The following is a 16,655-nucleotide window of genomic DNA, read 5'->3' on the forward strand; positions in this document are numbered from 1 at the left end:
AAATGAAGAAAAGAATTGGGGTAAAAGAAATACAAAAAGGTCTACTGAGTTAAACAATGCCCTACAAGTAGCCCTTCAGGTAATGCACCCAGTGGTATTATGTAAAAATGTGGATGTGTAACTGATGTGATTCTGCAATCTGTATTTGGGGTAAAAATGGGAGGTCATAACCCACTTGAATCTAAGGTATGAAATATGATATGTCAAGAGCTTTGTAATGTTTTGAACAACCAATAAAAAGAAACACAATGTAAAAATAAATAAATAAATAACATAAAGTTGTTGTGTTCAACTACAACTACAAAAATAATTATTTAATCTAAAAAATGAAGCATATCTTATCACTTATCCTGGTGTTTCCAAGGCAAAATCAGGAACTCACTCTTCCTGCTGTTATGGTTGAAAGGTACTTTTATGCATGCTTGCAGAATTATAATTTCAATTTAAGGAGTATATATCAGCATTTTTGATAAACAAGAAGTTTCCAGAATTAATTATTCAAAGAACAAAAACTGTTATTTCTTGAATTATTCAGGATTTTGTTCTGGGTAGTTTTAAATGTTCTTATTGAAGAAAAGTATTAAGGAATGAATTAATCTATTCAACAAGAATTCATTGATTTTTCACTATATCTCAGACCTTTGCTTGCTGCTTAGAATATAAAACTCAATCAGAGCCAATTCTAAGTGTTCAGATTTAGTATCTTGTAGTACCCATCACTTAAACCAAAATTCTAGCACAGGTTGCAGTGGTAGAAATCTATCTAGATTCATTAGGAAAACACACACACACACACACACACACACACACACACACACACAATAAAATACTAACCCTTTGGACTTAATCAAAATATAAAACTTTTTTGCATCAAAAAAAAAAAACATTAAATAAATGAAAAAAAAAACCCTACAGAATGGGAAAATTTGTAAATCATGTGTTGAACAGGGACTTATATGCAGGCTCCATAAAGAATTCTCACTATTCAAGAATAAAAAGTAAATAACCCAATTTAGAAAGATGGAAAGATTGTGAACAGACTTTCCTCCAAAGAGGACATATGAATGGATAAAGAACACATGAAAGATGTTCAAACCATTAGTTAATAAGGATCTGAACATCAAAATCAATGAATGAATAGTATAATCCAAAAGACAGATAATAGCAATGATGGAGAGGATTTGAGAAACCTGAAAGCCTCATACGTGGCTGGTGAAAACACACCATGGTCTGTTGTTCTGGGAAGCAGTTGGCTGCTCTTCCACAAGGTAAGTGTAACTATCATGTGACCAACAATTCCTCCCTGTGCATTCCTATGAAAATTAGCAAACCCAGGGCATAGCTTGATGACGTGTTGGTTTCTAACTAGGCTTACTCTTCAGACTCACTGGGCAGAGTTTGCAACATACACATTCCCAGACCAAAGCCCCAGAGAACCTCACTTACCAGGGCCCCCTGTAGGTTGCCAGGGCCTGGGCAAGTGTGTAGGGATGGCCATGGGTGTCAGGAAGACCCCAGCACTGCTAGCTGAGCTCCTCTGAGGCCCAGGTGAAACAGGATAAGAGAGGCTTCCTGGTGGCCTTCCTTTGGGTACCAGTAGGTGCCTCAGCAAGCGATATGTCAGAAGTACTGGAGCTGCCTCACCAAATGCCACTCAATTTTAAGACAAAGAAGGTTGCCTGTGGAAATGTCTTGTTATCCTTACAATTGAGCATCACCAAGAGGGATTCCAACATAACAATTAAACCTGCCATCCTTTGGCTTTAAGAGTGGCTAAATCACTAATGCCTCAGGGGAAATTTTGTACTTTATCATTAAATAGTATAATGTTGCCATTTCTTATGTGATGATATATTTTTTTAAAAAATCCTAAATGTTAATTCACTTTCCTCTAAAGATTCTGAGAGGTACCTGTGAATGTAAGCCACACAGAAAGTCATTCAATGCATATAAGGGATAAATGCCATCACTGACAATTCACCTGATGCTAACAAGCCCACACTGTTTTTGAGGGAATTTATATGTCAGCTCACTTTACCAACAACTATTTTGTTTTATCTTTGATTTGCCTCCTTCTGGAATCTGTATCTGAATACTTAATTATCCCCTTGTTTCTATAAACTATTCCATCTTGTTTCAGCTAGGATTATCTGGCCCCTCCTGCTACATATTTACATTCATTAACTGGATTATTAAGCAAATATTGATAGATTACCACCAATGCACAATTCACTGAGATAGGTGCTCCTGAACACACAGAGAGAAAACAAGGGTCAACATGAGCAGCTCAGTAAATGGATTAAAAACCACTGCAAGGTACGGACCCTGTGAAAGGGTAGACCTTATGGCATTAAGAAAAAAAAGTCTTAAAAAATAGGTCAGAGGGCTTTTTCAATTCATGTTTATAGATTAAGAAGCTAAATCTTATTTCATTTAATTTACTTGTATTGAAGTCCATGGCTCCTTGTAATAGCATCTCCCTTTCTGAGTTTTTGCAAAGACTATTTTCAGTAATCTGGGGTAGAATACTGTCAGGCTCATGGCTCTATGTAATCCACTGGTGCTTCATTACTTGGTAAACAGGAGCATTGGCTTTTCACCAAACATTTGGAATTCTGCAACTTGCTATGTCATGCATCTCTATATTACAATGAATTCCACTTTTATATACTATTATACTGCACCAATTAAAAATAATAAATAAATAGAAGAAAACCAATAGAGTCGAGGAAGAAGAAGAGGGAAGGTGTGAGTAAGAAAAGGGAAGTACTGGGTGGTTGAAATTATACAAATTATATGCATTTATGAATACATCAAAATGAACCCCACTGGTAGGTACAACTATATTGTACACATACACACACATTTTCCACACACATCCAAAAATGACTGTATGTGACCATATGTATACATTCTTTCCACTAAGAAACCCTGTACAACTAAGATGAAACATATGAAACAATAAAATATTGTTTATATCTATGTAAACAAAACATTGGGAGAAGACTGTAGCCATCACTTCCTCTGTTAGACTCACAGACCCCAAGGTGATAACACAGGCGGTCACAATAAATTTTAGTGTTGGTCAGGTTGCTCAATTATCTCATCTGCTACTTCTAAATAAAAAAAGTTCCAGGCCAGAATTCAGTTGTAAGCTGGTATCTCTGATGGTCTGGGTTAGTAGGGGCTGTGAGTAAAACAGAATTTTCTAACATTCCCCTCTATTACAGATGCATCACTTATTCTAATTTGTTGAAAGAAGAAAAAATAGTCTAAAATCCAAGGTGTATCGTGCTCATTATTTTCTATCCCATTTTCACCTTCACTTGGCTGCTGTTGGAAAGGACTTTCTAAACAGGGTTGCTTCTTGCTCACTATAGATTTCTAAAAGAAGGCATGAGTGCTGTATGACACTGGTGGGTTGAAAACTTGGCTTTGTCCCTTTCAAAACTGCCACAGTCCTGTCCCGCTCTTGTAAATTTTTTGTGGTGCTGGGGATGGAACCCAGGGCTTTGCGCAGGATTGGAAAGTGCTCTTCACTGAGCTCTAACGTTGATCTCATGACCTTCCTACCTTGGCTCCCCAGGTAGCTGGAGTTACAGATGTGCTCTTTTGATGTTTATAGTTTAAAGAAAAAAAAAAGACATTAAGTAAGTTTCCAATTACAAACCTGATAGGTGTGGGAAGAGGTCAGGGAAACTGGGTGTGGAGGTTGAGGCAGGTGAGGTCAAAGCCAGGAGGGGGGTGAGGAGGAAGGGCAAGTGTCAAGGTTGGGGCCCACAGGAAGGAAGAAGAAAACCCAGTTAAGGCAACAGCACCTGCATGGGCTTGTAGAAAGAGCGTTGAGCACAGTGTGGAAGAAAGAATTGTGGAAAAGAGTAAATGCTTGGCTTTGTAAGCTTTTCAATGAAGAATGGACATGACCCTGAGGGTTCTAGAGAGCCAATGCTGTACACTGGCAGGTTCCCAGCCCTCAAAACTATCTTCACAAATCACTGACACCGTAGATCTGTGTCATGAATGAAAGGCACTGAGTAGAGAAGATGCTACTTTACTATTTTAAAGCATTAGGTAAGTGCCAGGCGCGGTGGTGCATACCTATTATCCCAGCGGCTCAGAATGTTGAGGCAGAAGGATAGTGAGTTCAGAGCCAGCCTCAGCAACAGCCAAGCACTTCTTAACTTGGTGAGACCTCTCTCTAAAAAAATACAACATAGGGCAGGGGTGTGGCTCGCTGGTCCAGTGCCCCTGAGTTCAATCCCAGGTACCCAAAAAATTTTAAAAAAGCATTTGATAAGAACTTTAGTAAACTCAGAATTCCCATGTTCAGGTCCCTCTCATTATTTCAAAGTCATCTATTTGGGAAAACTTAGACCATGTAACACGAGATCCACATTTCTAGTCAATTATATTTTATAATCTATAAAAAGAAAACTCCTCCAAAGTACACATTCATGAATAATGAATAATTTAGACAGTCTAGGGCAGATTTTTACATGTTGATATGTGTTTGTGTGTATACATATAATATTCCATTTGAAATAATGCAACAGTGTAGGTTATCAAACTCAGACAAAAATATCAATCAACATATTTAACAGCAGCAATATGTTAATGGGTCTGACTTAATGTATATATTATTAAATATCTTTTAATGGAGCTTATGAACTTGTATATATCTTATTAAATATCTTATTAAGAAGCTCATTACTTTCAATATATCTTATTAAGTATCTTTCATTACTTAGTTTCATTAATATTCAGCCAAATGCCTTATATTCTTAATATTTTCTTTCATTCAATTTCAAGTGCTTGAGTTAGACGTTCCTGCCTTGAGTCGGAGTGCTGACCAGCCCATAGGTGCCTTCTGACTCCAGACCGATACAGCCAAAAGCACAGAGGGAGATTCTGAAATGAAATACATTCATTGCTCTTTTTTTCTTGATATGATGAATTTACGTACTACCTTTTTAAAAGAGGCTAATTAGCTTTTTAAAGCTGCTGGAAATAAATTATAAGGAATATACTAATAGATGATACATATTCAGATTTACAGGACAATAATCTTCTCGGAGTTCAAACTGTTACTGTTGAACTGCAGGTTCCCACACACACTCTGGGTCACCTCCTCAGGTATAGGGAACTAGAAAGGCATTCCTCTTGGCTTCACAGCAAAGCAAGCTAGACAAGTCATAAGTTCAAGACTTTTTTGAATCTATCAGAAAGCTTTGGTCACAGGGCCACCATGAAGTCAAAAATCCAGGGAGAAAAACACAACTGCAGAGAAGCCAGCACTTGTCCTTGGGGCAGAACCCACAGGGATCTTGGGGGAAATACAGACTAGAGGAGGAAGAGCAGAGTGGAGCCCCGGGGACCTCAGATAAAAGGAGGGGGAGGGTTCACATCCTCCATCTGACCTTCTCCACTGACCCCGCGGGCTTCATCTATGTCTTCATCGGTTAAACAACAACAGTCCTGGCTGGGAAGCACTGGGAAGGAGATTCCTCCTCAGACTCTTCCCCACCCACACTCCATAGAAAAGCCTTAGGGGGAAGGGGGAAGAAAGCACTACTGCCCCAGGGAACCATCAAATAGGGGGCAGCCCACAGCAAGGGAGGGACAGGACTGCCAAGACCATCCACCCCCAAGAGCAAAGGGTACAATGTTGGCTTACTGGGAAAGAAGCCACCACCCTCTCCACCACCCCACTGAGGGGAGGTATGAGGAAAGAAGTGTTTGAGAGCAGCTAGGAGACAGAGAAGGAGTAAAACCACTTGGAAATCAACCCCACGCCAAGCACAAGGTATCACCAGAGGGGGCAGCCGGCAACCATACCAACCCTCAAATTGCCTACCTCCCCCTTCATCCCCACGCTGAAGGCCCCACAGGAAAATATGAGGGGCTCACCTGCAGGTTCAAGAATGACTTACTTCTACCTCAATTGTTTCCATAACATATTCTGAATTCAACAAGCAATCATAAAAATCTAAAACGATAAAAATTATTGCAAAAGAGGACCAAAGTTGACGAATGTATACTACCCATTTTTGAGGTTCACGATAAAGCTAGTGTAATCAAGACAGCCTGGTATTTGCTGTAGACACACACAGATACTATAAAAATAGGTCAGCATTAACACAGGAAGCTAATGTTTTACGAAGCTGCAAAGGTAGCCAATTGAATAAGGACAAGTTTTTTCCACAAATGATGCTGAACAAATGATAACAACTTGATGTCCAGATGCAAAAAAGAGGAACCTGGACCCATATCTCACCCTTCATACAAAAATAAGCTCAGAATGGATCACAGGCTTCAGTGTTGAACTATAAAGCACCTAGGAAAATCTTTTTGTGATTTTGAGTTAGGTAAGCAGTTTTCAGACCCTACCCCAAAAGTAGGATCCACAAAAGAAAAATAAATTGAAAACTTTTATCTGTATCAAAATTAACTTTCAGACACTGATACAAGAATAAAAAGTCAAACAAAAGACTGACAGAATATATTTCAGATTGAAGACTTACATTCAGAATACATGAAGAACCCTCAAACAATAATAAAAAATCTATTTTTTTTAATAGGAAGAAGACTGAAACAGACACTTCAGAAAAGATACAGGGGTGTCATAAAGTGCTCAGTGTTATACAAATTAAGGACAGTGTCACTCCCCTGAGTTCTGACGAGGCTGACTCCTTGCTACACAGTAAGCTGAAGGTTTGGTTTTTCAGAGGCAGATTAGGTTTTATTTTATACTTGATATCCAGAACAGTGTTCATTCATTCCAGTGTTATATTTAACATAAAAATGTTCAAAATTATTAATTAATCAGGGAAATTTATAATTAGGGAAATTCAAATCAAAACTAGAACCAGGAGATACCATAGACTCTCTGAACTGAATGAATCCTGAAAACAGCAAGGGTCTGGGCCACTACAGAACATGCACACAGCCACCTCCACCTGCACAATCACTTGTGAGGTTAGAGCTTCCTAACATGCACCTATCATGACTCAGCAATCCCCCTTTCTGGTATTACTAACTGAAATTCACAGCCACACACACACAAACACACACACACACACACACACACACACACACACACACACTAATATGTACATAAATGTTAATAGTAGCTTGATTTATAATCCTCCAAACTGGGAACAACCCAGATTTTCTTAACTAAGTATCCATACAAGAGAAGGCCACTCTGTCATTAAAGGAAAAAACTCAATACCTCATACAACGTGGATGAGTCTTAAATGCAATCTGTAAATGAAAGGACCTAGATTCAGAAGACTGCATGTAAGACTGCATGTATATGATACTTAGACCAACAAAATTATAAGGACAGGTCAGTGGTTACAAAGGTTGGCATGAGGGCAGGGTTCTATAAAAGACAAGCAAATGGGAATGTGGGTGTGACAGCTGCTCTGATCATCACTGGGGAGGATTCATGACTCTGTGTATCTGTCAAACTTACAGAAGTATATTCCACAAAGAGTCAATTTCACTGAATGCAAATAAAACTAATAAATCACTACTGTTAATCTGCCTCTGAAAAAACAAAACCTGCAGCTCACTGTGGAGCAGCAAGAAGTCAGCCTAGTCAGAACTCAGGGGCTGATGCTTTCCTTAATTTGCATAACACTGAGCAATTCATTTAGGAAAGAAACTTGTTACTCAGATGTCTTCTTCCCAGTTGGTACCTGGAGGTTCCAGTGCTCTTAGACCAGCTCATTTCCATGGAAGGTGCCATCTGCTCCTAGTACCACTGAGTCAAAACCCTGCATTGCTGTCTTCTAGGACAGGACCAGCCATCGGCTCTTGGTGAGCGCACTCACCTCCTTGGAGAGCTCCTGGCTCTGGGCACAGAGCCCTTCACATGTTGGACCTGCTCAGCTGTCTGCTCTCCTGCTAGAGTGTTCACCCCTCTTCTGCACTCCCTGGAGTTCAGCCCAGGTTTCACTTATGCAGGCAGGTCTTTGCGACACACTGCTCTAAAGCTACCAGGTAAGAATCTCAACATCTATACTGGTAGAACAGCCATCAAAGTCCATCACTACTGTAATTAACTAAGGAACCAAGGAACTGGAGAAGAAGGAACCACCTTCACATCACTCACCATTAGATCTTTAGCAGTTAGCAAAGGACCCTACAAAAAGTGATGATCTATAAATACTTACTGACTGAATGAATGAACAAGTAGCTGTATTTTAGTGCTGATATCCAGAACAATTCTCATTCATTCCAGTGTCACATCTTTAAAAGTAAATTCAACAGTTCATTGCTGGCTCACACTCAGCTCCAAGGGAGCTGTTTTAGTTTAATTTCATGTGTTAATCTGGCTGGGCCAGGGGGTGCTCAGGCACTGGTCAAACATTGCTCTGGGCATGTCAGTGAGGGTGGTTCTGAATCGGTGGACCAGTGAGCAGACTGCTCCCCTCCTGTGGGGGGTCATTTACCCAAGCAGTTGAAGGCCTGACTACAAGAGAGAGCTGATATGGCCACCTGACTGCCTGAGATGGGATACCAGCCTTTCCTGTTTTCAGACTCAAAAAACTCAGTCCTTCTAGGGTTTAGAGAATGCCGACTTTCAGACTAATACCTCACCTACCAGCTCTGTTGATTTTCAGGCCTCTGAATTGTTTTTTCCAGGTCTGTAGCCTGCTAATTACAGAAGCTGGAACTTCTGACCCTCCATAACTGTCAGCTAATTCCTTATAATAAATCTATTTGTTAGTGGTTTTTCAGGAGAACTCTAATATAGGACTTCCTATAAAATTTTCCCCCTACATTAGTTACTTTCTTAATTTCCTGACATACTTGGACTTTTTTATGCACACTCTGCATCTTGTACCCACAACGCATCCATTTTGCTTCCTACCATCTTTGCAGTGTTGCCCCACTTCACTGTGTCCAAATACTGAATATGGCCCACTGTGTGACTTTTTGGTTTGGGTTCTAGAAAGAAATAAACTAAACTGCTCTCCAGGGACCTGTTAAATAAATAAAATAAATGAAACGGTATCTTATAAAGCAGGGACAGGGCTTGGCTCAGATCAGAGCATGTAGATATAGCACCTGCCCCCTCCCCCACACAAACAGCAGCTGACCCACTTCGGGGGAGTAGGAATCCAATACTGTCAAAATGGACATTTTTATTTTTTGTCCCAGGAACACACAAAAATCGGAATATGTGTGTGAAACTTCCTGAATTGGGCAGAGAATATATTGAATTTATAGTGTACCACTGGATTCTCTCTGGCCTACGCAAACAAGCAAAAAACCTGACTTATCCAAAGTGAATAAAAGCACAGGACTGCAGAGCAGAACTGAGAGTGTGGCGGGCTTTGAGCAGACCAAAATGCAAATAGGGCCAACATGTTGAGCCACCAAAGCACAGGTGGCCGAGGCCCAGGACAACAGGCTCAGCAAGTGGCCAAGAGCACCACAACAAAGCAGAAGGTGCTTCTCTGTGAGGCCCAGGAACCAACCCAGCATGGAGAGAAAGGGCCAGAGGAGGGGGTGGGAGCTCAGAATGAATGGAAATCCACCCTGGAGTCCACCCCACACAGCTCCAAGTCAAAAGCCAGAGGACCACAGTGGAAAATGGACTCAGACTGGGAAAACTGTTTTTGAAAATACACCGATTTGTTTTATTTTAAATTTGGACAGTCCCAAAACTCTTCAGTGATCTTTTCATCTGACAATATTTGAGCATTGACAGTGATGGCTATCTGAAATAGTACCAGGTATATGAGATGGATTACGGAAGGAGAATATTCTGTGGAGAAAATACTCCACAAGCGAGGGCAAGAAGGCAGCAGCCCTCCTGCTCTTGAGCCCCTTTGTTGACTGTGCCAGAAAAACTTGGAGCCAGTTGAGACATGAGACAACTATCTGGTCACTTAAAACTCCCTGGACTGATGCCATATTCATGCACGCTCTACAGCAGACAGCATGTCAATCAATTAATCACCATACCAGCCTGGTCTGCAATTAAAACTGACCTAAATCATCAACTACCTCTGTTTTCTCTTATGAAGAGCTTGGGCATTCTTTCAGCTACGCTGTGACAGTCTAGATGGGCAGCAGCATTGTGTGCTGCTCTCCCTCAGAGGACAGCTGGCATTATGATATGTAAAGTGCCACACAAAGCACTAGTGTCCATATAAAAATTTCATCAGAAATGATGTCATAAAGAAGCCTAACAGAAGGGGTATGAGATACAACAGATGCCTAACAGAAGAGGTGTGAGGACAACTCAAGGTAGAAGTTGAGAGAGAGTGAAGTGAAGAACCATCAATGCTACAAAAACAGATAAAAAGCTGGGAAAGAACAGTCCATCATTGAGGGACTCTTATTTGACACAACAACAAGTGTCAGGGTGGTCTCCCAGTTCGCCATCTTGTCCTACCAAGCCACGCTGCCTTCCACCATGGACTCAAGTTTCCTGCTGAACTCTCAAAACCTAGACAACTGATCTTAAATTTTCATCACAGTTTCATTCTGTCTATGCTACATCTGGGGTGCCCTGAAGACACTCTTTCTTCCTACTCCACAGGGCGACATAGGAAGCCATGCCACACACAGAAGACTCACTCCTGGTCCTGCAGATGTTGGCCTGAAATGAACACAGGCTCTGACATGAACAGGACATTTTTTTTATGAACTGTTCTTAAAAACACACAGCTTTTGCTCTCAATATTTGCAGTTAAGAATTAATGATGTTAGGGCTAGAGTTGTGGCTCACTAGTAGAGCACGTGCCTACTATGTATGAGGCCCTGGGTTCAATTCCCAGCATTGCATATAAATAAATAAAGGTCCATCAACAACTAAAAGAATATTTGGACTGGGGCTCAATGGTAGAGCACTCGCCTAGCACATATGAGGGACTGGGCTTGATCCACAGCACCACAAAAAGGTAACTAAATAAAATAAAAGTACTGTGTCCATCTACAACTAAAAATATTTTAAAAAATAAAATTGATATTAAAAAAAAATCATGACAACTAAATCTAAGAAATGACATGCTGTGCCAAGTCCGAAGGGAACATGAAGGTATGGAACTAGAATAATGTGAAATTCCTCTTACCTCTCTTTGTTATTTATGAAAACGGAATCTCTGTAAGTTGGTACTTAATGTGAATACACAGTCTTATCATTGCATGTAAGAAGTCAGCATACGATATTATGTGTTTTACCTAGTATTAAGAGTGAAATATAGGGAAAAATAGAAAGAAAAACTGAAGAAAAAGTAAGTGGCTAAAAAAGCATCTATTACTAAATCACTTCTCTGAAAGTTCCCCAGCTTAATGGATCTGAGAATAAGGGTTTTTTCTTTATCAATTTCTCACTACTAATAAATTATTTCACATGATTATGTGGAACTATCAACATTATCAAATTTTAAATGTTAAGAAAATAACAATATAAAAGCTGGTTTTGGATTTTGTTTTTGTTTAAAGTGAAAAAAAGATTTTGTGTATCTTTGCTTATATTTATATTTCATCTCATCACATAGCTACTTCTATCTCCCTCAAAATACCACAACTCCTTGAAAACAATGGTCCTCTGTCCCATGGTCTGGCTGTTAAATTACAACTATACATGCCCTGATAGAATATGTTCCTATTAAAATCCCCTTGAAGGACCTATTTAACAAGTCAGTTGACTTAGTCAATTTTCTGCTTCTGCAACAAAATACCAGAGAATGGGGAATTTATAAACAGAAGAGGTTTATTTAGTTCTCCATTCTGGAGGGTGAGAAATCCCTGATGGAGGGGCAGCATCCAGTGAGGGATTTCTTACTGGTTAATGTGGTAAAAGGGCAAGCAAGTGTAGACATAGAAAATATAGGATGGAAAGACAAAGCGATTAGCACCCACTATCAAGAATAGCACCTACTGTCAATCAGAAAAGCAGTGCTGGTGTGGTTTTCACACACAGCTCTAAATGCTTCTTTCTTCCCTTCAATTAGATAATAACTGTAAATTACACAAGAAAAAGAAAATATGAGGAACAACTGAGTAAGAGAAAAATTTCTTTTAGAAAAATCAATGATACTATAGTGAGAGGTATGCTTAAGTATTAGAACATCAAAAATATATAGTTATCAGGATTTTAAACATTTAGGTATTAGAAATTTATATATGCATTTCACTAAATTACAAAATTATATAATTTTAATTAATTAGGGTCTTCTTGAATTCTTTGAAAGTAATTGTTTTAGGTGTCATCCAAATAGTTTATGAACTTACTGATGACAAAGAGATTAAAACTCAGGTCTTCACTATTGATGGTTATCTTGAGAAAAAGTAATAAAAGATGTTTTGGGGTAGAGACCATTGTCTCCTAAAAGGGAAAGTTTTATTTTCAAGACTCCCTCACTGGCTCAATGATAGTGACTGCACAATGGACCCGCTCCATCACACCTGCCATCTCCCGTCCGTGCCACAAGCATTAACTCAGATATCCTCATAGACTGGTGAGTGATGTAACAGTTTTAAGCCTGATTTTGATGACCAAAAGATGCACCCTCACTTCCACTGGACAGCACTGACATATTAAAAGACCCCAAGAGTCCTATACTTCTCAAAAGCAAGACTCTGTGAGTTGAATAACCCCTCCCAAGTTTAAGTTCTACACTATCATTCCTGATTCTTAGCCACATTGTGTGCCAGCCCTCACTCTCCAACTTCACTGCACACCAACATCTACATCACTCCTCTTTTCATCAAGTCCTTAAAAGAAACCTGTTATTACAAATATGGAGAGATATACCTCAAATGCCCCTTAACTAGATTGGACAGTTTACTTCACTTTCCACCCCTCAGTTTCCTCATATGTAAATGGGAATTACCTCACAGAACATTATGAAAATGAAATAGTTTAATATTTATAAAACTGTTAGAAAAATGTCTAACATACTGTTTGCTATAATTACTAAAGATTATCAATATACCTTCAAACTTTATAAATTTCATAACACTAGATTTTAGGAGGCCATAAAAACAAGCATCCTTTTCAGAGCTACTCAAAACTCTTCCAAGTCCTCCTGGAGACACACTCATACAAACCTCCAGTGCACAGTGCTCCATAATCCTTGGGGCACAAACTTTTACCTGATAAATCCTAGTTAATATGGGAAGAAAAAGGTGTGTGGCAAAATGAGTCATTCAAGTAGAAGGGAGGCAAGAGCCAGCACACAATGACCAATTGCTACTTTCACAATGACCAAGGAAGTGACAGGCAAAAATTATATTTTCAAGAAATTATGTTTTCTTGAGCAAATTTTGAATCTGCAGCCACTTCAAAAAGCAACTTGCTTAGATCAGTACACTCACCATGAACAAATGCTTAACTAAAACTGTGGGGGGAGGGGGGAATGTTCTCTGCACCACTCACTAAAAGCACTAAAATAATCCCAAATTTTCACTATGTTATAAATATCACATAAACTTATAATTCAACTTTTCAATAAGTTAATACGGGAATAATCCCAAAAACACATTAGCAAATTTTCTTCAGATTCTCAATGCCTATGACACCTTTTAAGGAGAAATTTTCATGTAAAAAATAATATGCTATAAGCAAAAATTTACTGGCTTCTACATTGAGAGTTCTCCTACTTCAGCTCATAGTATAGATAGTTCATCCTCCCTGAAAATGAGGCCTGGTTTCCAGGCAGCTAACTGTTCTTCTTTATCGTAAGAAAAGACTCCCCTGACCACTGACAGTTACCGTTAGAAATGGAACATTCTGTTGTTAAACAAGAACAGTTAAGACTTATTTTTAATCTATATATTGTGCAATACAAAGTTCTGTTTCTTCCCATACTAAAATAAACAGTTGTACTCAAAACCACTGATTAAGCCCAACTGCACAGCACTAGTAAAAGTACCTCAAAAAAAAAAAAACCTAGCTAAAAGTCTCTAATTGTTGCACAGAAAACCAAACACTATGACATTCTTTGCTGTTACCTTTTGAATGCTTATGCTGGGTTCCTCTCACATTCCCCAGGCTGTAAGAGGCTTTGAACGGCTGGGTCTCGCAGCTTGTCCTCATATCCTTGGAGTAGTCCACTGTGGCATATTTGGGCAACCAGACTTCTAACGAACCCTCCAACATACAAAGTATCAGAGTCCTGGGCTTTGCAGAAATGAAAGGCCAAAGCCTGGCAAGGTAAATCTCTCTGCAAGCTTGTAGGTGAACTTGGCCATAAGAGTTTAGTACACAGGGCTGTCTTGCCACTACCAGGCCCTCCTACCAACAACACACCCCAGGCAGCTGCCTTTCCTGAGACAGCACCAGCATTATTCCCAGAATTCATCACAAGGGACGGTGTGTTGACAGCACTACTGTAGCAGCTTCTTTTCTCCTGGAGGCAATGCTGAACCTTGTGGAAAACCCACTCCCTACAGTAAAACTGCTTCCCTTGCAGTAAACTCGTCTAGGCATTTTGCAGACCTTTTCTTCCCAAGGATTAGTCATAATAGGTTTTCTATCTTCAACACTGGCTAGGAGCTAGGTACACCAATATAGTCTTTATATCCATTTGGAAATAACTTGCATTTGAATGACAAAAGTAACCAGTTACAGAAAAATTCAACAGTCACAATTTATCAATACAATGTGCATGACTGTATTTGCTTCCATATTCTTGATTAGCAGAGAATATACTCATTGTTGAACAGATGCAAAAACAACTGGTTCCAAAGCTTGCCAATAGTTTTTGTATATCTTGATGGGTCATATAGCTCCATCCTTATGTCTGGAGTTTATGTGACTGTGGAGATTTGAAGCATACACATGAAATAATAAATCAGGAAAACTCAAAAAGAGAAAATTCAGTCTTTCAATATATAACAAATGCTTCTTCAAACTCCAGTGTTAATTGTGTGTATGAAAATTAGATGTAGAAAAGTTGTCCATTATCTTAAATGCCATCAAAGAGATAGCATTTATATAGTACATAGGTAGCTCTATGTTTCTTGTTGAAGGATGACCACTCCAAGTACTAGTTCTTGCCAGGTTTAGGCATCTGGGCAACTGCAAGGGAACTGATTCAGATTATCCCTTATGTGGCAGAAATGACAAACCACTGTTTACACTTTCTTAATTCAAAGCATTCATAAAATGCATTTCTCAAGACAGCAGATTCTTACTAAATGGGTTCCTGGGTCTTAAGATGTCCAGGTAATCCACAATTTCCATAAGTAACTAAAACGAAATAAATAAAAATATCTTAGTCCAAAATACCATATATTAAAAGATTATCTACAGTTCACCCATTAATCTCAAAAATCTATACACCTCATCTCTGGCACTTTCAAGAAGTTAGGACACTTAACCCTCAAAGATATTCGTTCCATTTCCCTTTTGCATTATTTTCTTCTATGGTTGTAATTCCCAAGCAGCCAGATATTAATAATTTAATATCGATTTTTGAAACCTTTTCACCCTAGAAAGGGAGAAAAAGAGACCTGATAAACATGGAGTGACACTCTTCATTTTGGCCCAAAGGCTCTGAGGTGGAACAGCGCTCCAAGGAAGCGCTCTCAGCCCGCCGGGCACAGCAGTCAGAGGCTGTCTACTGAACTCGCCACACTTCTTTGTTGGTAGTTTGCAAAATCTAGGAGAAGAACCCCAGGGTTGCGGCTGGATGGGAACTGGTTAACAGAAAAGGGAAGGCGAGGATCCCTTCCACAAATGATAAATCAAACACACTACAGTGTGACTCCTTCCCCCGCTGCACCAAGGGCGACACGCAGGATGGGGTCAGTTCGCAGCCACGAACTCCTCCGGAGCACGGGCGCGGGGCAGAGGTGCTGGCAGGGCAGCCCGAGTCCAGCTCGGCCTGCAGACAAAAGGGTCCGAGTCCGGTGCCCGGGTCGCCGAGGCTGGCCGCCCAGCAGAGGCCGTGCCCCGCACCGTGGTCCCCCGCCACACACGCCCGCCGCCGCCTGCCCCGCCCCGCCCCTAGGATGTGTCCGCCGGAGAGTGCGGGGTCCTTGGAGCCCCTGTGAGGGCCGCGGCCAATGTCCAGCACGGCGCCCCCAACCCTCCAGGCCCGCGGAGCGGGGCGCACCTGAGCGGGGATGGCGTCGAGGGGAAGCGGGTCTCCGCCAGCCCCGTTGCAGCCGCGCGCTGCCCACCGAGGGAAAGCCTCGATCCCCCCGCCGCCGCCCCTGGGCACAGCGGCCATGCCAGAGCGGCCCCTTGGTACCTGGGCCCTGCCGCCGCCGCCGCCTCAGGCACTGGCTGCGGGAGATTCTGCCGATTGCAGCGCTTCCGGATCCGGCTGCAGCCACCTCCTCTGCTGGCCTGGGGTGCGCTCCCAGCTGCAGATCCGCCTCTTGGCTCCCTGCGACGGCCAGCTCCAGCTGCCCCAGCAGCCCGGGCCTTGCAGCTCCCCACCCCTACAGGCCAGCGGCCGCCACCGACGCCATCAGGGCATTGACTGTCTGGGGCAGCCTGGACCTGCCGGCTCCGCCCCGCCGCTGAAGCTCCGCCCCAGGCCCCGCCCGCCCTCGAGGCCCCGCCTTAGCCGTCCAACCTGCCTCTCCCGCCCGACCGCCTCCACCCGCCCGACCAGGCCATGCCCCTGGCTTTGGCCCTTCTTCACTCGCTGGCGGGCGCCCTGCCCCCGTGACCC

General features: G+C 41.3%; 1 pseudogene; it reads right to left on the bottom strand.

The window, feature by feature from the left end:
• Positions 1 to 13,976: 13,976 nt before the first annotated feature.
• LOC143641090 (ankyrin repeat domain-containing protein 50 pseudogene) lies at positions 13,977 to 14,491 on the bottom strand (annotated as a pseudogene).
• Between the last annotated feature and the right edge of the window lie 2,164 nt (positions 14,492 to 16,655).

Source organism: Callospermophilus lateralis, unplaced genomic scaffold (assembly GCF_048772815.1).
Source record: "Callospermophilus lateralis isolate mCalLat2 unplaced genomic scaffold, mCalLat2.hap1 Scaffold_84, whole genome shotgun sequence".
In the NCBI taxonomy this organism is placed as follows: domain Eukaryota; kingdom Metazoa; phylum Chordata; class Mammalia; order Rodentia; family Sciuridae; genus Callospermophilus; species Callospermophilus lateralis.